Below are 24,307 nucleotides of genomic sequence, written 5' to 3' on the forward strand. Positions count from 1 at the left end.
TAAGCATAAAACCCTTACTGGACAACATTCATCACAACATAATAATAATTTTCAAAAGCTCATCTTGGGCAAGAAGAAATGGAGAAGGATATCCTAGCAGCATTATAGTATACCATTTCTGGTGTACCAACTACTGTCCATCAGCTATATAAAAAAAAACTGGTGAATCCATTACATCTTTGGAGGAGGCTGATCAAGGGGAGGAGTCGAGGAGTAAAGTCGAGGAGAATGGGATCTTGATATAGCCTGTAATAGCTCATCATGCTCTCTGTCTCTCTCTCTCTCTTGTCAGTGACTAAGGTATCCATTAGTTGGGAATGATCAGTGGCCCTCTGAATATCAGCCCTAGTAAGCCGACCTATTTCTGCGTTCATCTGGTCAATCCGTCTGACGAGATTCTCATATGATCTCTGAGGCTCAGTGGCCAGTGCTTGCTCATCTTCAGCCTGTCCCATGGTACTCTATTAGAGCTAACTCTACTGCTACCTCCCCCTGTGGTAACTCTTACTCCCATTTGAATCAAGGTAGAAGAATCGATCATAGGATCAGGCAGTGTGAAGTAGGTCTTCATCAAATCTACTCCGTTATAAATTAGCAATTTAGTGATGAGCATCTCATAGGGTAAACCTCTTTTTCCCTTCTTAATTGCTTCATCCATGAATCCTAAGATAATGGTACCGAGGTTCAGTTGAATCTTCTTAATAATGCAGTGAGTTAAGAGTGCTTCAAATGGCTTGACTGCATCAAGATTGCCAGCTCTTGGAGTAAAATTGTGAACCACAATTTTATGGATTATTCTGGCCTGATGATTCATTTGATTAGACATGATATTCAATTTTTTACCTGCAGGGGGGGAAGATCCTAAGGTTTCGTAAACATCATTCCTTGTGAAGTGATGATTCTCAATATCATCTTTTTCCCAGAGAAGATTTTCTTTCCCTTATTAGGGACATCAAAGATATTACAAATTTCAGCAACATTCAACACAAGCTGTGATCTGCAGTAGCTATTCATCACTACTCCTCCATGTGATATTAAAAGATTTGCATAAAAGAACTTTACAAGCTTGGGGAAGATCAAGGAGTTAGATTCTAGAAATGTTACACATCCTTGCGTAACAAAGAGATTGAAGAGATCAAACTCAATAAGGTCAGCAATCTCGACTTTCCTTCTCGAGATGATTGGCCTATCTTTGAGGTGCTCGTACCTTTCTTGTGCTTGTTGATTGAAGACGTGTTCATTAGAAAATTCCTTTTCTTCGAATTCGGATCTTGGCCTCTTTTCTTTACGTGCAAGCATTTTCCTTCTTGAGGATTCCATTATAGGGTTAGGGTTTTGTGAGAAGATTAGAAAACGAGGTGAAAGATGAGGAATTAGGTGAAGGATGATGGATGATGAAAGATGAAGGTGAAGGATGAGAAAAATCAGTGGATTTGAGATAAATGTGAAGAGAGAAATAAATTAGAGAAGGAATGGAGTGGAAGATACGAATGAAAAGGGATGTGTTTTTTATGAATTTTGCTAGATACAAAAAGTGACACTTGTTAGATCTATGTCTAGCAATATTTGATATGTTAGCCCATCTAATTGTGGATGCTAAGTGCATATGTGTGTGTTCTTGCACTTAGATGTGTTTTTCTAAAAGATTTTCAATGTAGCACAACATATAGTCTAAAGAAGTAATTTCTTATTTTCTTTATAGACTCTAAGTGATATAAGATGTGATCATGAAGCTCAATAGGCAAAGATACATTCTATTAAAAATATGACTAATGATATGTATTTATGCTTAATTATGAAATGATATATAATTAAAGCACAAGTGATCTAGATACATTGAATGTAACATTGAAATAGTATCTAGATAGAATTCATATGATATAGCAATTAAAGCACAACCCATTCAATCAAAGTGTTCAACGAATAATTTGAATGGATGATTTTGGAACCCAAATTACTTTGGTTCCAACAAAGTTTGTGTGTGGAAGTGTATCTTTTCTTATCCACACAAATTTGTGTGATTTCACAAATCTAAGCTTGCACCTATATTTGTGATGTCCTAATCTACCACAATATGAACACGAATAAACAATTGTAGATGAAGAGCAACTAGAACCACAATAATACATATGTGAACATATATGTTTGTATTTATCCTCTTGTAATCTTTGGTTCTTTAATGAGAGTTCTCTATTCATTAATTCAAACTCATCAATTTGATGCTTAAGATGATTTATTTGATGAGTAGAATTAATTTTTAAATGTTCTTCATTTTCACAAACAAGTTTATATTTTTTATTTAAATTCTTATTTGTGGTTTGGATAGTACACTTTTTAATTAAGTCATCATTCTTATTTATCAAGATTTTGTTCAAATGACTTAATTTTTCATTTCTTTCCAAGCATTCATTAACTTCCGATTTCAAATTCTCAATTTATTTTTTTAAATCGGAAATTGAATGTTTGAAAGAATTTTCTTTTGCAAAAGATTTTTGTGGTCTCTTTTTGTTTAAAAATAATATTTTTATCAATTGAAGAGAGACTACTATTTTTCTCATAAAAATTTTCAAGATTAGTCCAAATATCTTTTGCATTTATATATGATGAAATTTTCTCAAAAGCATTAGGATATAGTCCACAACATATTATAATAATAGCTTTTGAATTTAATAAAAATAATTTTGCATCATTTTTTGTGCATTTCCTTGGAATAGAAAATCCCCTTTCAATGACATCAAGGATGTCAATGTCTATGGATTTGAGGTAGGCAAGCATCTTTACTTTCCAAGCTCTATAATTTGATCCATAAAAAAATGGAGGAATTATAGCGGATTGGCCTAGCTCAAAATCCATTGGATTGTTACAGATCTTTCTCTTGTAGATTTTTAAAATTAAAAATCTCTTTAAGAGCCTATGCTTTGATACCAAATGAAATACAAGGTGACAATCCAAAAGGGGGAGTGAATTGGCTAATTAAAAATTTGGGGCTTAATTAAGTGGATTATTAAAATTAATTTACCCATTAACCCTTAACAAGTCTAACCCTTTATCAATCAATAAATATAATGTAGGATAGGGATTATATATGACTTTATGCTTATATACTCTGACCCTTATTCAATGAAACATAAACACAAGTAAATGGTAGAGATTACTAACCACCAAAGTGCAAAGAGAAGGAGATAAGAAAACATCCATAAGGCACAAGTTTTATAGTGGTTTGGTCACAACTTGACCTACTCTACTCTTCTAAGTTTTCCTCCTTGGGATCTTGTGGACCCCGATCCGAGAGAGGTGGGGGACGGGCCCCACACGAGTCTCAGGATCATCCACGTGACTGGAGAGCTCTACCAAGGAACTCTCTAAAGAAGTGCCTCTCACAGCATGAGTGGCGATATAAGGTGAGATACCTCTCGATTCGGGGACTAGCCCAGATTCGAGGCGTACCTTAAACAAAGAAGAGTCGTCATCCAAGGAAGTGGGCCATGGATCCCATACTATGCTCTGTTGCAACGGATAACCAGAGATATAAAAAGAAGGTTCGTGCCTGGTTACGAATTTGGAAGGTCCGAAGAGCACCTCGTCCGCCCAAGTGCAAGCACCTGGTCTCTTATGCCATTTATTATTGATTTTGAAGAGTTTTGAGCGAAAGTCATACGAAATGGGAACATATATCTCCGAGAAGACGTCTATCTAATCATGCATGTCTCGGAGGAATAATAAGCACACACAAAATAGATGAAAGTAGTGTCGCCTAAGAATATCTAAGTTATGTGTGTCATACCTAATTGGTGTCTGAGTTCTGATGTGCAAACACATGCATGCTACAGCTAAAGGTATAGGATTTGTACATGAAAGTAAGAAAAAAACAGCACAACACACAACACACAACACAAATCAATTACATACATGACTGGACAAGACAAATCCTAAAACTCTAATGTAGGACTTGACTCAGACCAAGATGGCCGTCCATCCTAGCTGCACTACGTATCCCAGCCTCGGGAAGAATCGGAGTCAACGTAGTTCGATGACCTATTCTAAACTACGATGCCTAACCATCTAGAACCGCTATCCTAGACTCGATTCCACTAGACTCGACTGATTTTTAAAGCTTTTTGTACGATTGCTTAAGTTCAAGTGAATTGTAATTTTTAGGACTCTCTATATGCCATAACTAATGCAAGTTGTTTAGCCTTAAGCTAATGCAGGTGGGCCCTACATTCTATGTGTATCTAAGCTGTGCAACCTAATGAAAACCATGGGCTGACTATATGCTTCCTAGTCTAGCCATCAGTTCGACTAAATGTCTAACCGATCGACTCGAGGCCTCCTAACTCTAGGGACACTCACACGACAGGACACACCATATCAATACAAATCAGGACAGACTCCTAATTCTAACACATCCCAAATGGCTAGGACAGACTCCTAACTCTAGAGGAAGATCTTTTTGAAAAGGGTTTGAATATTTTTATAATTTTGAAAGATTTAAAATATTTATTTTTAAAGGTTTGGCTGGACTTGGGATGTGAATCCCAAGCTGCACTACGTACCCTGTTGAAAGGGATCAAGCCAACGTAGTTCGAAAACGGACTTTCCTAACTACTCCTAATGACTGGAGACTTTTAAGATTTTTGGTTTTTGAAATATTTTTGACACAAGAGGACAGAATCCTATCATCATAAGGGGAGGACAGACTCCTGATATCCCGCAAAGGTTGGACAGCATCCTATGCTTTGCGGGGGAATGAACAGAATAACAACTCTGCAAGGGTTGGACAGCACCCTATACCTTGCAAGAGTGGATAGAAAAACACATGATTTGATGAGAGGTTGGATAGAATCCTAACCCCTATGATGATAGGACTGACTCCTGAAACTAAAGGACTGACTCTCTAGCTAAGGACAGACTCCTATGCTAAAGACTGACACTGAAATTAAGAAGTCTAAGAAGGATGTGCTAATGAGACAAGGCATGTCTCTTAAAAGATATGGAGGACAACTATGACCAATGAGACAAAGCCTGTCTCCAAAGAGTTTGAATTTTACCATATGAGACATAGCCTGTCTCCCAAAAAGGGGTGTGGCGTTTCTACACGAGACATAGCTTGTTTCCTAAAAGGGTTTGATTTTTTCTGAGACACAGCTTGTCCCCTAAGAGGTACGAGTTGTGAGACTTGAATAAATTTCCTAAGGGGAAAGTTCTAGACAAGGCTTGTCTCCAAGGGAAGAGTGCCTTACGAGACATAGTGTGTCTCCTAGTGAGGGCTTTAGATAACTCTTTTATTGCCCTTGCAATGAATGGGCTCCTATGCTTAAAGGTATTCAAAAGATTGAGCAAGCTTTAAAACAAAGGGAGGGGAGTGCTATTCAGACTGTGCAAGTCCCCTAAGGATGGGCTTGGGCTAACGCCTTCATCGCCCTTGCAATGAATGGGTTTCTAATGTCTAAGGGCATCTAAAAGATGAGAACTCTCTACCTAAAGAAGATAAGAAAAGAACAGAGAGTACTACCATATCCGGTAAGTCCCTCTAAGAAACTTCATCTGAACATATCCTTGCAAACCCACCAAAGGTAGTAGGACCAAAATTATAAGCGCCAATCTCCAGTTAGCTACCATGGCTATCACAAGTCCTGCTGTGATTGTTGCTATATTCTGTACCATAAGAGCCAAAGCATCTCCTACAAGGCTTCACATGGTTGAAGCATCGGCCGATAACCTTGCACCAATTGCCTCACTTGAATTTTCAGGCTCATCGAACCAACTGATTTCTTGGTGCACCAGCCTCTCCAAATAGAAAATGTTGCATTGGCAGTGCAGCCAGAGAAATGGCCCCTACACCCACAAATGTCACCGCCCAAAACCTAGCATCTTTCCGAAGCTCGTGCGGTGGCTCGTAGAAGATTTTGATGACGCTTGAAAGCAAGATTGCGAATACATGGAAAATCATTCCATTTACAGCTGCAGCAATGGATCCAAGCAGTAAAATTGGAAGCTCTGGCTTGTTAAGGTAGGCTAGCCTTTTGGTTGAAACATCTCGTTGGGTTTTGTCATATCCATCGCCTTATTTTTTTACCTTCATCTCCTACATGGCCATCCTCTTGGAAGCTTATGACACTAGGTGAGCCCGAGGAGAGCGAGAAAGAGTGTCTACTGCTTCCCCTTCCTGAGGAACCTCCGCTTATGGATCTCCTTAGAGACAACATCTGTCTTCCAGATCTGCCCATTGCCTTACCGGTATCAAAGCTTAAATCGACCTTATACCGGTCGATAGAGGGTACTTCTTCTGGTTGGTTATTCACCTCCTGTAGCGTATGAGCTTGCTCCACAATTTTCCCTCGATGCACAACTGCTATTGTGTAGGCATTCCTCACCGTGCTCAAACGATGGGCAACAACCACAGTGGTCTTGTTAAACATAATCCTCAAAAAAGCGTCTTGAACTATGCGCTCAGATTCAGCATCCAATGCGCTCGTTGCTTCATCAAGAAGTAGGATCTTGGGGTTCTTCAGAATTGCCCTTGCAATTGCAATCCTTTGTTTCTGTCCACCAGACAGTTGTGTCCCATGCTCGCTGACCATCGTGTCAAGGCCTTTGGCAGCTTATCTATGAACTTAGCAACATTAGCAAGCTCTGTGGCTGTTCTGATTTCTTCTAGGACAGCCCCATATAGGTGTACATTGCCTTGGTTTGTAAGAAAAATGGGTGGTCTTGAAGAATTTTTTTTAATAAAAATTAAGAGCTGAAAATCCAAGGGTGGGCCCAATTGGCAACCTAAAAGGAGATTAGGTTGATACAAATAAAATTTTGCCTTTTGAAATTTTATCCTAAAATATTTAGGCTCTCCAATGAAGGATTAAGAGATCAAGGAATAAAACAATTTAAGCAAGTGAGTCAAATCTAAAGTGCAATGCAAGAAATAGAGCAAGAGACAAGAAAGAGTGCACCCGAGATTTAAAGTGGTTCGGTCCTCAAACACGAGGCCTACTCCACTCCACCAACCAAACCCGTTGATGGCTTCACTATTTGATATTCTTAACCACGGCGAAGATCGGTGCCGATTACAATCGCTTTAACCTTGGTGGCAATCCTCACCACAGAGAGAGGGCTCTGCTTCTCCGAACACTCGCCCTTGGGATGGCTCCGCGTCCCTTCGCACTCGCCCAAATACAATCAAAGAAAATAGAAAATACAACTTCCCTCTTCAAGGGTAGATAGCTCTCAAGCTCATACAAAAATCCACTCTTTGAAATGATGTACAAATTCAAGCCTAGGTCTAATCCCTCTAGATATCCCAAATTGAGGCACAAGGGTGATTACCACTCTCTAATGTGTTTAGAACATGTTTAGTAATGAGAGAGATATGTTCTAAGGCATAGAGAACACATATATATAGGGAAAACCCAAATATGACCGTTACAGGGGCATAGTCGTAATTCTGGAAAAATCCCCAACGGTCACAATTTTGTTCCCGACATAGTGGTCTCGGAGTTCCGAGAAATTCTCGGAGTTCCGAGAATTTCTCTCGGAGTTCCGGGAATACAAACAGAATTTGGAAGTTTGCTACTGGACCAAATCTCGGAGCTCCGAGAACTTTCTCGGAGTTCCGAGCTCGGAGTTCCGAGAAGCCTAAATCAGCCGATTTTCTATATTTTTTATGATGATCATTTTTGGGCTTCAAGGGCTTCCAAATTACACATAGATGGGATTGTTATTTAATTAAGGTTAGTTGTTTGGTGACTCAATTATGCCTCTAGGTGGGGTACCTAATAGGGATTAGATTTACAATCTAACACAAGACTTAAGCCTTCAAATCTTCTACTTTTTGTAGCACATCTTCAAGTCTTGAACTCTTGCATGGATCACCTCCATTTCTTTGGCTCTTCAAGATCTCTCCTTGAATGCTCCAAGCCTTCATCATCTTTTGGCTTCAAATGGTGTTCAAGGATGTACAAGCCTCGATCCATGCCGATTTCCTTGATCTAAGTGTTTGAAATGTTTGAATCTTCAATACATGCACTTAAACATCAAACACGTTAGAAATACAACACAATTCAACTTGTGTTTGGAATTATCAAAACATAGAAGATTGCCAAGGTGAGAACCATTGGGCTTACAATCTCCCCCTTTTTGAGGATGACAACACACAAGATGAATGCCACAATTAAGCACACTAACCATAAAACTTCTCCCCCTTTGTCATCACAAAAAGAAGGGATGAAAGTTTTAAACATAAGGAAAAAAAATATGCAATATGTAGCTCCCCCTTTGTCAAGAAATAAATCAAATCAAAACTCCCCCTTAATAAAAGTAAAATTCAAAACAAGGAGGGTTTTGAAAACTTATATGGGGTTTTGAGAGATAACTCATTTTCATGCTCCCCCTAAATCGAATGTCCCCTTTAAACAATAAATGGGGATCATCCAAATCAAATTCCCAAGATAAAGATATAACAATCTAAGTAAGATTCTTGGGCAATAAGAACCAAAATTCATAAAGATTTTCAAATTAAGCATAAGCCCCTAATCTAGTGCAAAAGCATAGAAAACTAGGTGGGGGCCTTTGGAACCCACATCCAATTGGTTCCATATGGTTTAGATTTACCTAAAGTGTTCTTTTCAACCCAAATCATCTTAGTCTTAAGTAAAGATTTAAACCCACATTCATTTTTAAAATGTCCTAATCTACCACAAAAATGACATTTTGTGCAACAAGTAGATGGACAAGTAACATTACAAGAAGATTTAAGATTTTCATCATTTTTCTTCTCTTCTTGCAAATTTTGGTTTTCAAAAACCAATATCTCATTTTCTTTTGCAATTGATTTACATCTTTGAATCAAGTCTTTATTTACATTAATCAAATCATTGTTTATTTGATTCAAAGCATCATTCTTGAGCGAGAAATTATCAATTTCCAAGTGCAAGGAATCAATCTCTTTTTGTAGTTTGGAAATTGAGGAGTTGAAATCCTTTTTAATATCAAAAGTGTTTAAACAAGGATTCACACCACAATCATGTAAATGAGAAACATTAGAATCTTCTAATAAAAGATGACAAGTACGATTTTTAAAGATTTCTTCAAGTTTAATCCAAATCTCATGTACATCTTTACATGATGAAATTTTCTCAAAAACATGGGGAGACAACGAGCAACAAATTGCAATCAAACCTCTACTATTTAATGTTTGCAATTTAGATCCTATTTTCCCTTTTTTTGAAATACCATTTTCTACAAGATTTAAGATCTCTAAATCCAAAGATCCTAAAAAGAACCTCATACGGGTTTTCCATTGCCCATAGTTGGTTCCATCAAAGGATGGAGGGATAGAGATGTCATGACCAATTTTAAAATCCATGGATTTTGCCAAATAATGATCTTTTAACTCTTACCGGTTAAGGCTTTTGACAAGAGCCCTAGCTCTGATACCAAGTGAAAATCCAAGGGTGGGCCCAATTGGCAACCTAAAAGGAGATTAGGTTGATACAAATAAAATTTTGCCTTTTGAAATTTTATCCTAAAATATTTAGGCTCTCCAATGAAGGATTAAGAGATCAAGGAATAAAACAATTTAAGCAAGTGAGTCAAATCTAAAGTGCAATGAGTGCACCCGAGATTTAAAGTGGTTCGGTCCTCAAACACGAAGCCTACTCCACTCCACCAACCAAACCCGTTGATGGCTTCACTATTTGATATTCTTAACCACGGCGAAGATCGGTGCCGATTACAATCGCTTTAACCTTGGTGGCAATCCTCACCACGGAGAGAGGGCTCTGCTTCTCCGAACACTCGCCCTTGGGATGGCTCCGCGTCCCTTCGCACTCGCCCAAATACAGTCAAAGAAAATAGAAAATACAACTTCCCTCTTCAAGGGTAGATAGCTCTCAAGCTCATACAAAAATCCACTCTTTGAAATGATGTACAAATTCAAGCATAGGTCTAATCCCTCTAGATATCCCAAATTGAGGCACAAGGGTGATTACCACTCTCTAATGTGTTTAGAACATGTTTAGTAATGAGAGAGATATGTTCTAAGGCACAGAGAACACATATATATAGGGAAAACCCAAATATGACCGTTACAGGGGCATAGTCGTAATTACGGCAAAATCTCCAACGGTCACAATTTTGTTCCCGACATAGTGATCTCGGAGTTCCGAGAAATTCTCGGAGTTTCGAGAATTTCTCTCGGAGTTCCGGGAATACAAACAGAATTTGGAAGTTTGCTACTGGACCAAATCTCGGAGCTCCGAGAATATTCTCGGAGTTCCGAGAAGCCTAAATCAGCCGATTTTCCATATTTTTTATGCTGATCATTTTTGGGCTTCAAGGGCTTCCAAATTACACATAGATGAGATTGTTATTTAATTAAGGTCAGTTGTTTGGTGACTCAATTATGCCTCTAGGTGGGGTACCTAATAGGGATTAGATTTACAATCTAACACAAGACTTAAGCCTTCAAATCTTCTACTTTTTGAAGCACATCTTGAACTCTTGCATGGATCACCTCCATTTCTTTGGCTCTTCAAGATCTCTCCTTGAATGCTCCAAGCCTTCATCATCTTTTGACTTCAAATGGTGTTCAAGGATGTACAAGCCTCGATCCATGCCGATTTTCTTGATCTAAGTGTTTGAAATGTTTGAATCTTCAATACATGCACTTAAACATCAAACACGTTAGAAATACAACACAATTCAACTTGTGTTTGGAATTATCAAAACATAGAAGATTGCCAAGGTGAGAACCATTGGGCTTACAAGAGCTAAATTCGTGACTCTTTAGTTACCCAAGAACACCCTCCTCCTGCTATTTAGGCAATGAATTAATCTGACAAGATAGACCTCAGACTGGATAAACTACCCCCTTCTGTATTTGCACTGCGGTCCTCTCTCAGCTCGTTCGCTAGGCAAACGCGTTCGGATTTCGACAAAATTTTACAGGGACCTTGGTGGGATCCTACCCTAGCTTAGGGTGAATTTTGGGAGTTTTAAATCATTGGTTTGGTTAGGTTTTGCTCAAACATGGGAGGTTTAAGGTACGGTCAAAATGGGGTGTCTACAGATCTCCATTAAACAAATAAGATTCTTCAGGGGATCTCAAAGTCGTACACCAACTTCTCCTTCAAAGGGATCACACCCTATTCACACAAAGCCTTGCGAGGGCACCTCCCTCTTACAATGATTCACCTTTCTTAACGGGCCGAATCGGAGACCCTCACAAACAAATGAAGAAATAAAAATAAGAACTCTCTTTGCCTCTTAGATAGGCTGATTACAACTTTGAAAGCTCATAAACACTCCAAGGAAGATAAATTGTAAAGCCTATGGAGTACCTCTTGATAGAATGTACAAATACAAGTTCAAAGAGGTTTTAACCTTTCATATAAAAGTTCTGTTCAAGAAGATATGATTTAATCTTGCCAAAAGGCTGTTTAGAAAGGTTTAGATAGTGTATATATAGCCCACAAGGAAATATGACTGTTTGGGGGTAAAACTGTAAAATACAGGGTTGAAAAAGTCAACCTGTGCAAGCCCCAACGGATCTATTTTCATGTCGCGGCGGTCGACCGAGGAACAGTGGTCGGCCGCCCTATCGGGCTCTCAGTTTGAATTTCAAATTTTATACCGGCACGGTCGACGGGCCCTAGGGCGGTCGCCCGGCCAGGGCTACCTGTTTGAAATAAATTTTCGTCTAAAAAAACACTATCACAGTTGACTGAACCTATGACGGTCGACCTCCAAGCCCAACCTGGATGTTTTCTGGATTTCCAGAAAACATATCCGCGGTCTCGATAATTTTCGAGATGCCCTGGAGTTCCACGTAGCATCCCGCGGTCGCCCAGCATGGCCCGGTCGACCGGGCCTAAGTAAAATCCCATTTTTAACTTTTAAAATCCAGGGGCTTTAGGCTTTGGTCTTGGGCTAAAGTCCTAAGTTTTCAAACACATTTTTGGGTGTGTATATGGTTTCCAAAGATGTAAAAAGTTAAGTGTGAAAACCATTTGGAAACCTTTTTGAAAGTGCATTTAAACATAAAATCAAGAGGACTCCAAATACATTCTAAAAGTAAGAACCTTGAGTCTTCTTGGAATGTCTTTGCTCTTTGCACTTCCTTGTACTTTTCAGCTTGAATGAATATCTTGAACTTTGTCTTGGCTCTTGTGACTTGTCCTCCAATCTTCAATGCATGTCAGGTACATGAGGTGTCACCATGGCATGTTCAACTCCAACCTCCTTCTTGACACTTGTTGGGGAACTTGTGGGATCTTCATGTTGAGCTTCTTGACTTGATCATCTCCAAATGGTAATGACTCCAATGTAGGTGCAAGCTCTTTGCTCCTTGCTTGCTTGATCCACAAGCTATGTGTTGAGTTGAGTTGTATAATGGCAATTATGATATGAAATTTATGTATATGACACAACACCTCAAGGCAACACATTCGTTCGTAAAAGCTAATCAATTTAGTTTGCTAGCATCAATACAAGAAGGTAAGATGAATGATTAACCCATTGGAACCCTTGGGCTTACACTAACAGATCAATTTCTTCTTACAAATGGAATCACTGAACTGATGTAGGTTTGATGATATGCATCTCTGTTAAGAGTAATCGAGTTTTTTTTTTAACAGCTGGTAAAATCAACAAAACGAATTTAATCTATGATGGAAACAAGACAGATCTGTAATTCTTTAGCTTGCATCTAAGGTTTTGAAGGTCTTTAAGCTAGGGTTTCATAACTAGGAAACCCAAATCTAAGGTAAAATCGATGAAACTGAAGAGGAAAGTGATGGATCTAAGCCACAATTGTTGACTGAAGTTCAGACCAAGTGATCAGAAGTATGACCGAAAAAATAAAGATCGTCGGAGGAGAAAAGATCTAATCGGAAAAGAAAAAGCATGAGTTAGGGTTCATAATTTGGGGAAAATCTCTTCTGCTCTCTCTCTCTAATCTCAGCCAACGAAAATGAGAGCTTTTTTTCTCGAGCTCCCCTCACTACTATTTATAGGCATTTTGGGGAAATTCCCCCCCCCCCCCCAAGTTTCCTTGAGACAACCCCTTTTTGATATATTTCATTTGTTTTATATTAGAAAATGGGTGGTACAGGTAAGAAAGTAGGGTAAAATTTGAGCTTTTTCTTTCACTGCTTACAAAATTGATATTGGCACACCCCGACTGGATGTTTCACCCCTCTTCTGCCCTGGTTAACTGGGTAAGCATCTAATACACCCCCTATTGAACTACTACCCTAACTTAACTCTCCTTATAGGACAATCCTCAACGGATTTTTTGGAATTTTGTGGGGCCCCACTAGGGATCCAAAACTACCCTGAGGTTAAATTTGAGACTCTGAATCGCTAGTTTATTAGGGTTTTTTTATCAAACCAAGTTATTAGGGTTTGGTCAAAATGGAGTGTCTACAGGTCCATCATGAAGAGTTCATACTCTCTAAAGAGAAGATTCATCTTTGACTCCTTGACTTTATTTGTCCCTTTATGAGCTACTTCTAGCATATCCCAAATCTCCTTAGCGGTTTCAAGAGTAGAATCTCGATTGAATTCCTCAGGAGATAAGGCACAAATCAAGGCATTCATGGCTTTAGCATTAATGGTGGATTCTTTCTTTTCATTATCATCCCATAGTTCCATGTCAATACTAGGTTCCTTATATCCATTTTGAATGCTTCTCCATACTTCAAAATCTAACGATTTTAAAAAGACTCTCATCCTAGCTTTCCAATAGGGATAATTTAAGCCATTGAAGAAGGGAGGTCTAGTAGTTGATTGCCCCTCACTACTTCGAGAATAGGTTGTCATTTGGTCTTTCCCTTGTAGGTTTTCAAGATAAATCCTATGTAAGAGCCTAAGCTCTGATACCAAGTGAAATTCCACTTAGCAACCCAAGATAGGGGTGAATTTGGTGTGTCTTGAAATTTTAAGGATTTAAAAACTTTGTTTGCACTAGTTTTCGTTTGATTAGAAAAGTAAAAATATGATTCAAAGACAAAAGTGAAGCACTTATCACAAGAGAAGAGAGGAAGAGACAAGAAGCTTGACACAAGGGTTTTCATACTGGTTCGGTATTTAAACCCAAGACCTACTCCACTCTTCTCAAGTTTGTCTTCTTGAGGTATCCACTATCTTCTTCCAAGGAACTTAAATACAGCGTTCTTTCCGCCAAGTACAATCCGAGCGTCCAAGCTCCAAGGGTCTTAAATACGGCGCCCTTTGTTGCCAAGTACAATGAAGAGAAGAAAGATGTAGCACACTTGCCTCTTTGTAGATTGATTACAAGCAAGGTTTAAAATTTCGGTTTCGGTACCGGTTTCGGACGGTGAAATTTCGACTGAAATTTCAAAATTTCGGTCGAAATCTGGTACTTGACCCGAAACTAATATTTTATTCAATATTAAATTTCGGTCGAAATTTCTGTGAAATATTAAATTAATATTAAAAAAAACATATTTTTTGGGTCAAATTTCGGAAAAACCGAAATTTCGACCGAAATTCCAAAATTTCGGCTGAAATAAATGACCATTTCGGGTTTACTTGATTTCGGTGTCTGTCTCCACCGAAATCCAAAATTTTGGATTTCGGTCGATATTTAAAATCATGATTAGAAGCAAATAACACTCACTTTCACTAAACAAAATGATGAACAAGTAAAAGCCCAAAGGTCTTTTAAGAACAATCTAAAGTTAAGGCACAAGAGAGAAGGGGAGAGTGATTTTTTTGTTAAAATGGAGTAAATACCTTTATAAATGCTCATGGAATGTTAGGTTTAATCATTAAGGATGTTCCTTAAAGCCCAAGTGTCCATATATGTAGGGGAGTCACAAATATAGCCTTTTTAAACTCCCCAACGGTCATCTCAGAATTGTCGCTCGGAATTCCGAGTTGACCGTTACAGCTTTTTTATTTTCAAACAGGGGCTTTCTCGAAGTTCCGAGAAAATATATCGGAATTTCAAGCTCGGAATTCTGAGAAGTTTTCTCGGAATTCTGAGAAGGCTATTTTCAGCAGATTTTCAAGTTTTGGAGCTGATTTGTTTTTGGGCCTTCGGAATTCACTTATATCTTCTTAAATGGAATGACATGTTGGTCCAAATATGTGAGGACACCACCATGATCATTCACTATCCAATTAGGTTCAATTATGGGTTGGTTTTAACTCTCTTTTGTGCCTTTAACTTAGATTATTCATGATTGACCATATACAATCTAATTTTAACTTGACCTTCAATCTTGTTGGCACCTTGGAGAAGCTTTAACTTGTCTTTTATCAACTCCCTTGATGCTTGAGCATAGCTTTGGCCTTTGAGTTGATTTCTATCTTTTGGGCTTGAATTCGATCTTGCCTTTGAGTGACCTTGCCTTGATGATGCCTTTGTGTTGTTGATGCCTTCTTCATGCTTTTGATTTCACTTTGAGCTTGAATGAATTCATCATTGATTGTACAATCATGAAGGTGCTAATGCTTGAACACACTCACTTAGACATAGAAGATCATTAGTACATAAAACTATTTTATGACAAATTGGGTTTGTTAATCATCAAAACATATCAATAGGAGTACTTGTTGAACCCTTGGGCTAACAAAGGCCTAAGATGTGAACATAGTTGGATTTGAAAGTAGCCAAGGTGGCAGAATCGGGACCTCGGAGTTTCCAGAGTATGTCTTCATTTGTACGGGTTCCTAGCCAGTTAGACCACTCGATCTCACTATCAAAATGAATATTACGGGTCCATGACCCAAAATTCAATATGCAAGGGATTGTCTGAGGTCGAGGGGTTGCTATATGAAGCTTATGGCACAACCAATGTATAAGAAGGTTGGACATCTTGTGAATGAGAAATGAGGATGCTGGAATATATCATCGAGCGCTTGGAAAGTCTCAGCAAGTATGGTTGGTATAGGGTTGGCATCTAATGGCAACTGGTCAACCACACTAAGGAGGGATAAAGAGGCTGCATTGGATCTTTGACACAAGAGATGCCTTGCATATACACAGAATACATAGGCTTCATGACGACGCTGTTGAAACAACAAGTCTTCTGGGTTTCCAACAAGAGTGTAGGCTCTGATAAGCCTATCTAAGTAAACACCTTCTGGCATCATGAAATCGCCGGGGTCTTGCAATGGCATGTAGAGCAGCCGAAAACATAGGAATTTATTTTATCCGTACCTAAGCTCAGGGCGGATGAGAGGTCCATCATCCAAGTACTGCAAAAGAGTACAACCCTCTTCGAAGTAGGACACATTTCCTCCAGAGCAAAGCGGAAGACATGGTACCGGGGATCCTAGTATTTTATCGCTGCTTTGAGGAGGTTCCAATCTATTTGGATGGACTCATAGAGGTGAAAGAACTGCTTATGGTAAGACATACGTTCAAATAATTGGAAGTTCTTAGGCTGGCTGTAACTTTGAATCCATTCTGACATCATTTCTACAGACATGGTCTGTTCCATACAGAAGATAACAAGAAAACTTTCAGACAAACAAAAAGATTGATACAATACCTATGCATATACTTTTTATTTATTTACATTTCCTTTCTCTTTTACACAGAGGCCTTTAACAGGCTATTTACAAAGCAAAAACTGGTAAAAGAAAAGAAAAATGACGTTCTCTGTCTTCTACGCAGGCTAGATCCACGACCGAGAGTTAACATTCTTCCAGTGATTTCTCTCTGTAAAGCAAGGTAATATTCGGGTGACATTTCATTTCCTCTGGATGAAGAGATGCAGAGGAGAGGGACGACATTTCTCTTTTTCCATTTGGAGGCAATCTTATTAGCCATCCACTAGGTAAGTCTTTCTGGAGGAGAGAATTGGTAAAGGGGGTGACAAACCTCCTGTTTGGCCCCATACTGGCGCATGATGTGATCTGGAAAATAGAAAGAAGTTTCTTCTAAGGCCAGAATCTTGACATAGTTGGATTTGTGGGTTGTCAGGGCAGCAGATGTGTATCCATCCATCTTCTAAAATATGTCTCTGGAGGAGCAGTTACCTAACCAAGCGATCCATTCAGAATCAATATCGAAGCGCGGACCCACAACCCAAGAGCTAAAGTTAAAAATGGAGATATTATACCGGGACCTCGGGATAAAGATGCCAAGTTTAAGGATATGTGTGGACCCCGATCCGAGAGAGGCAGGGGCCGAGCCCCCACGAAGAGTCTCAAGATCATCCACGTGAATGGAGAGCTCTACCACGGAACTCTCGAAAGAAGAATGCCTCTCACAGCATGAGTGGCGATGAAAGGTGAGATACCTCTCGATTCGGGGGGCTAGCCCGGATTCGAGATGTACCTCAAACAAAGAAGAGTCACCATCTAAGGAAGTGGGCCCTGGATCCCATACTATGCTCTGTCGCAATAGATAACCAGAGATACAAAAGGTCCGTGCCTGATGACGAATGGGGAAGGGGTTAGGCGCCCCCAATTCGCCCAAGTGCAAGCACTTGGTCTCTTATGCCATTTATTATTAACCTTGAAGAGTTTTGGGTGAAAATCTTGTGAAATGGGAACGAATATCCCCGAGATAACGTCTAGCTAATCATGCATGTCTCGGAGAGGAATAATAAGCACACATAAAAAAGAAATGAAAGACATGCCACCTAAGAATAGCTAGGTTATGAGTATCATGCCTAATTGGTGTCTAAGTTCCGATGGGCAAACACATGCACACTACAACTAAAGGTATAAGGTCTGTACAGGAAAGTCAGAAAACACAGCAAAACATACAATATGACAAACCCTAGACTCTAATGCAATACTTGACTCGGACCAAGATGGCCATCCATCCTGGCTGCACTACGTATCCCGGCCTCGAGAAGAATCAGAGTCAACGTAGTTTGGCGACCTATGCTAAACTACACTGCCTAACCCTCTAGGACCGCTATCCTAGACTCGATCAACTAGACCTGACTAGTTTTTAAAGCTTCTTGCGCCATTACTTAAGTTCAAGTGAATGGTAATTTTTAGGACTCCCTATATGCCCTAACTAATGCAAGTGGACCCTATACCCTATGTGTGACTAGTCTGTGTGTCATAAGGAAAACCATGGGCTATCTAAGCGCGTTCTAGTCTAGTCACCGGATTGACTAAGTGTCTAGCCGACCACGACTCGAGGCCTCCTAACTCTAGGGACACTCATACGACCAGATACAACATATCAACACAATCAAGACAGACTCCTAACTCTAAGACATCCCAAACATCTAGGACAGACTCCTAACTCTAGGTCTCCACTCCTTATTAGCCACGAGCAGCACATGCCAAGATGAAGCAAAATGTAAATCAAAGATTGCTTCACCCCAAATCCTTCAAAGGATCAAAACCGCAATAAAGCCTTGGGAACTTATCTTACTTTTCGCTTCAACATTGAGGCTAAGAAATCATCAAACTGAAACCGGATCTAAGGGCCAAGCCCCCTTTTTTTTTTTGAAATGTTAACACTTACTTTTTGTAAGAAACCCAATAATAGAGATCGAGATGATACTGGTCCATAAGATCAAGCATCAAGGATACCCTAGGGGCTAAAAGAAAAGAAATGAGGGGTCCAAAGCAGCCATTAACTTCACTTGGTAATGAGACTCAAAGATTAGGCCCTCCTGCCTCTTGGTCCAAACATACTCATAAAGACAAGAATACATTATGCACTGAAATGAGACCTATGTCTACATCTTCTGTCCACACCTCCAAATACCAGGATCACAATCAAAGAAGAATAAAAATGAAATGGATAGGCACCAATGCCCTTCTTTGCTTGCATTCGAGATGTTCGCAGGGGAAAAAAAATCTAATGAGATTAGAATTTGATTTGTAGACTACAACTTTGCGAGCCACCATCAAATTGAAGTGAAATTCGAAGAGACAAAGCATCCTTTTCTAAACAAAGTAGGACATAACCTTTGATCAAAGGGACAAAATCATTTTTAGTCTTCTCTCGAATAGAAATTATCAAGGCTAAAATCATGACAGAAACAAAATTACAACAAAAATCACACTCAATATTCATCATTAGCAATTGGAGGATCAAAATCACAATTAAAACAAGGATCAAACCCTATCACAATACCATACAAAGATACCTCAAGAATCAAACGTTGAAATTAGGAATTGGAAACATGGCATTGGGGTCAGCAACCATCCAAATTTGGTTGGGCTGCTATCCTTTCCCACAAGAGATATGTATAAAAAAAACAAAGTGTTGAAGTAGCATGCCCAAATAAAAACAGCAAGTGCTCTGATACAATTCACCTAATAGATCTAATGATTTATTACTATTATTATTATTATTTATTCAAGCAATCCAGACCTATATGACCGAACCATTCCAACAAAATATATCCGGACCAGAAGAAGAATTGGGTCGGATGACCAATTTCTTATCAAATCAGCATTTTAGATGCAACTCCACACAGAAATGAACAACTGTAAAGGAGCTAAGGGAACAAATTACCTGAATTTTCAGAGATAGAATCCTTTGCACAAAATCAGCTCCGAGAGACCCTTCTTCTTCTTCTCTTTTTTTTTGAATCGGATGCTAGTGATGTGGGTTTGACGGGGGAGGTGGAGTTGGTGGTAGGGGTAGTAGAAAATGGTGGAAGAAGAGGTTGAAATGGAGGTGCGACCGGAGTTGGGGAGGTTGTGGATTGCAGAGGAGAAAAGGAACAAAATGGGTTTTGGAACGGGGTGAGAGATTTGGGGTTTAATGGGGGTTATGATAAGGGTGGCTAAAGGAGGTGAAGAGGGTTTCAATGGTGATAGGTTTTTTGGGGGAAATGGATGGTATGAATGGAGGAACAAGATGGGGGTATGATGGTTGGTGGGGTTTAGTGGCTAAGGGCAGAGAGGGAGGTGAGACGGAAGAGGGTTTAGTGGTAAAGATGATGATGGAGGTATGGGGGGGTTGTGATGAAGAAGAAGAAGATGATGATCGATGGTTGATGAAGGTGGCGGCAAAGGTCGGGAAGATGCCGGAGAAGATAGAGATCGGGTCGGATTTCTCTCTTCTCTCTCCCTCTCGCTCTACTATGGACGAAAATGGGGGTGAGAAAATTTAGGGCTTCTCTCCCCTCTCTTTGTTATATATAGGTAGGTTTTTTTCTAAAGAGAGATGATATATTTAGCCCCCCCCTCCTATTTACCTAGACAACCCATCTTAGTATATTTATAACAACTTTTTTATTCTACGGGGAGTGATCCGGGGTAAAAATGGGCCCTAAAAATGATGTATTCAACCCCTTTTTCTTTCTCTGGACAGACCCTTTTAACATAATGCACCCTCCATCTATAGGTTGATGCGGGCACTCTTTCGTCTCAATAATGCACCATTCTTCTACTATCTTGATAACGGCACCAGCTTGGCTCGTCCATTCCAGCAATTTTCATTCGATTCGTCTGTAATTTTGCAGGGGTATTCTTGAGGCCATTATTGACCTTTTAAGGAATTTGTACGCACAATAAGCTGATGAAAACTCAAGCTTTCCTCTCATTTTGGGTCCACTCTTTCGAGGGTTTATCCAACTCCAAGACCTTGACTTTACTTTTGGGACTTTAGGGCCCTGTCAAAATGGGGTGTCTACAATATGCCACATGTATAACAGAATAGGACATCCTGAAAATGGAAGGCTCGGATCTGCAGAAAGTACATCTAGGCCATTAAGGGTTCCCCTAAAATAGTGGATACATGGTTGGCTCCATCTGGGATTTGATCAACAAGGTTGAGAATGCTAGGAGAAGCTATATGGGAATGTTAAACAGTAAGGTATTGGGCACATACGCAAAACAGAAGGGCGATGTATCGGTGCATATGATAGACGGAATCTCCCAAATTTCTATCCGGGGAGAAGACACCAAGTACGAAACCGGTTAGCACGCCATCTCTGTTTTTTAATGTGGAATGTTCGAAATGCTCCCAACAAAATAACCTCTGGACAGTTGCTCGATGACGTCCCACGACCGTTGGAGTGACCATGGGTCCTTCGGTTGATACCCTCAACAAAGCACATAATTCTTCGTATGTCGGGCATTTTTCTTCTGTGCCAAAAAGAAAAACATGATACTTGGGGTCCCAAAACGTAGCGGCTGCCCTAAGAAAATCCATGTTTACCAAAATGGTGGGTAAGAGAGGGATGAAGTTTTCATTGGGATCTATCATCCATCCGACATGCTCAAGACTCTCTGGAGAGTGAAATCGCTGCATCCAATCGATCAAATTGGCTGGGTCAATGATTATTTACACAGAAGACAGAGAACAAAAACACGGTAAAACAAGTGTAAAATGATCGGTAAAACATTTGTTTTTGTATTTTTTTTGTTTTTTCTTTCTTTTTTTTTGTAATTTTTACAAATTTTGGACGGATCCTAGACAAGCGAGGAGTTGAGAGCAAAGTCTGCTCCTGCGGTCTGAGAACTGGGAGACACCCCTAGTAAGACTAGAGTTGAGACAAAGACCTAACCCTGATCTTGAGACGACAATTGGACAGAGGTATGATAATTTGATTATGACAAAGGTTTGGCTGCGTATATCTTCTCGCGAGAAGATATACTCATTTGAACAGAGCCTTGACGCTTTGATCATGAAAAATGGTCGGGATAGGATTGTCTTCACAAGTAAAAACAACATCATAAAGCTCATCTTTTCTAACCCAAATAAACTTAGACGCTTTTGATTTCTTAACATTGCATGCAAACCTTAAGTGTCCTACTCTACCACAATAGTGACAAGCAGGGACAAAGGCACTAGTGCTAGCATGCATGTGAGAAGAATACATTACAAACTTATTCTTGAATGAGGCTTCTCCTTTATAAAGGGGTTGGTATCCAAGACCAACTTTTTCTAGAGAGACAAGCTTATTTTCAAGAATTTCATCTAGTTTATTTTTTCCACATGTGAATTTTCTGAACGTTAAATCAAGTTCTTTGCATTTCAAAACGAGTTTCTCATTTTCCTCTTTCAAGCTTTTATTTTCGAAAATTAATTTGTCTACTTCTTCATTTAAGGCCTTGTTTTTCAAAATTAATTTTTCACTTGTGTTGGTTTGCAAATCAAGTTCCTTTTCAAGAACCCAAAATCCTTAGTTATATCTTGCAAGGATTTTTTCATGGTTTTATTTTTGGCAAGTTGTAAATCCAAATTTTCATGAAGTTTTTCATAAGCAATTAATAGTTCATCATTAGAGAATTCATGAGACATATCATCAACATCATTTACCTCGGATACGAAGATGTCTTGTGTCACATCGGCGAGTCCCATGAAACAAAGGTCATCTTCATCATTTCCGTTGGATTCATTTCCGGATGAAGCACCTCCTTCATCCTAAGCCGCGACAAAGTCTTTTTGCCTCTTCTTCTATTCTTCTTATTCTTGTCATTGTTGTTGATGAGTGGGCAATTTGGCCTTATATGACCAACCTTGTTGCACTTATAGCATCTCATCTCCTCTTTGCTTAAAGGCCTATTTCTTCCTTGGCTAGAGTTGCCTCCTCTCTTGAACTTAAGAAATTTCTTGAATCTCTTTGTGAAGAGAGCAAGATCATCATCTTGCATGTCTTCTTCACTCTCTTCTTCTTCACTCTCAACTCTTGCTTTAAAAGCTATTCCTTTTTTTTTATATCATCCTTTTATTTGTTTAAGGTTTCTCTTCCTTTTAAAATCATTTCAAAAGTTATTAAAGAACCTATTAAGTCTTCTAAGCCCATTCTTGATAAGTCTTTTGCTTCTTCAACGGCGGTAACCTTGGGATCCCAATCTGTAGGTAAAGACCTAAGTATTTTGTAACTAATTTCTTGTTGGACAATTGTTTACCTAATTATTTCAAACCATTTGTTATGTTTGTGAACCTAGTATGCATTTCGTCAATGGTTTCATTAGGGTCTGTGGACCCCGATCCGAGAAATGCCGAGGAACAAGTCCCCAACAGTTTGTGGACCTCCACATGTGAAGGAGGGCTCTACCAAGGAACTCTCAAAATAAGTGTCACTCTCACAGCATAGCATGAGTGGCGATACATAACGAAGGAGATACATCTTGATCCGGAGCCAAGGCTCGAAACCGAGATGTACCTAAAAATAACTCAGAGCCGCCATCCATGGATACGCCATGGAACCAAAACAAATGCTCTGTGCAATGGATAACCAGTGGGCTCGTGCCTAGTTACGAATGGAGAAGGTTCGAAGAGCACCCCCACTTCGTCCGAGTGCAAGCACTTGGTCTCCTATGCCATTTATTATTAACCTTGAAGAGTTTTGGGCAAAAATCATGTGAAATGGGAACAAATATCCCTGAGTGGACGTCTAACTAATCATGCATGACTCGGGGATGAAATAATAAGTAAACACAACATAAATGAAAGAAATGTCACCTAAGCATAGCTAGGTTTTGAGTGACATGCCTAATTGGTGTCTAAGTTCAGATGGACAAACACATGCACACTACATCTAAAGGTATAAGGCCTGCACAGGAAATTAAGAAAACCCACCAAAATATGCAATATAACTTGATACCACACACGACGCAATACAACAAATCATAAACTCTAAACGATTTAGCCCGAGTCCTTGGATGGTCTGCTGTTCATCCAAAGAAGCCTACATATCCCCGCCTCCCCAAGAATCAAGGCAACGTAGTTCTTTGTGCCGCTATGATGCCTAAGACACCTAGACCTCTATCCTAGACTCGATCTAAAAGACCAGACTAGTTATTAAAGCTTCTGGTGTGATTATTTAAATTCCAGTGGATTGTAGATTTTAGGACACCCTATATGTCCTAACTAAATGCAGGTTAACCCTAAGCTAATGCAGGTGGTTCCTACAACCTATGTGTAACTAGGCTGTGCGTCCTAAGAAAAATAATGGGATCACTAACTCATCTTAGACCTAGTCATCAGTCGGCGATATGAATCGCCAACTGACCGGACAGAGGCGTAACAAACTCCTAACTCTAACTCTAACACAAACAAAACACATAGCACATCAAAGACAAACTCATAACTCTAAAACTCTCTAATTAGGACAAACTCCTAACTCCAGAGGAAGATCTTGTTGAAAATAAGTTATAAAAGATTTTTGTGCTTTTTAAAGAGTTCAAATGATTTATTTACAAAGCTTGGCTGGACCTAGGATAATAATCCCAAGCTGCACTACGTACCTCGTGGAAGAGGATCAAGCCAACGTAGTTCGAAACGAACTCTCCTACTACGCTCCTAAAGCTTTAAAGCATTTCAAAATGACTTAAGGTTTTTGATATTTTTCAACTGTTTTTTGAATTTTAAGATATTTTAAAATATTCAATTGTTTTT

This window comes from Tasmannia lanceolata, unplaced genomic scaffold (genome assembly GCF_043159265.1).
Source record: "Tasmannia lanceolata isolate RefF3 unplaced genomic scaffold, GAP_Taslan_0.1 ptg000012l, whole genome shotgun sequence".
Taxonomy (NCBI): Eukaryota; Viridiplantae; Streptophyta; class Magnoliopsida; order Canellales; family Winteraceae; genus Tasmannia; species Tasmannia lanceolata.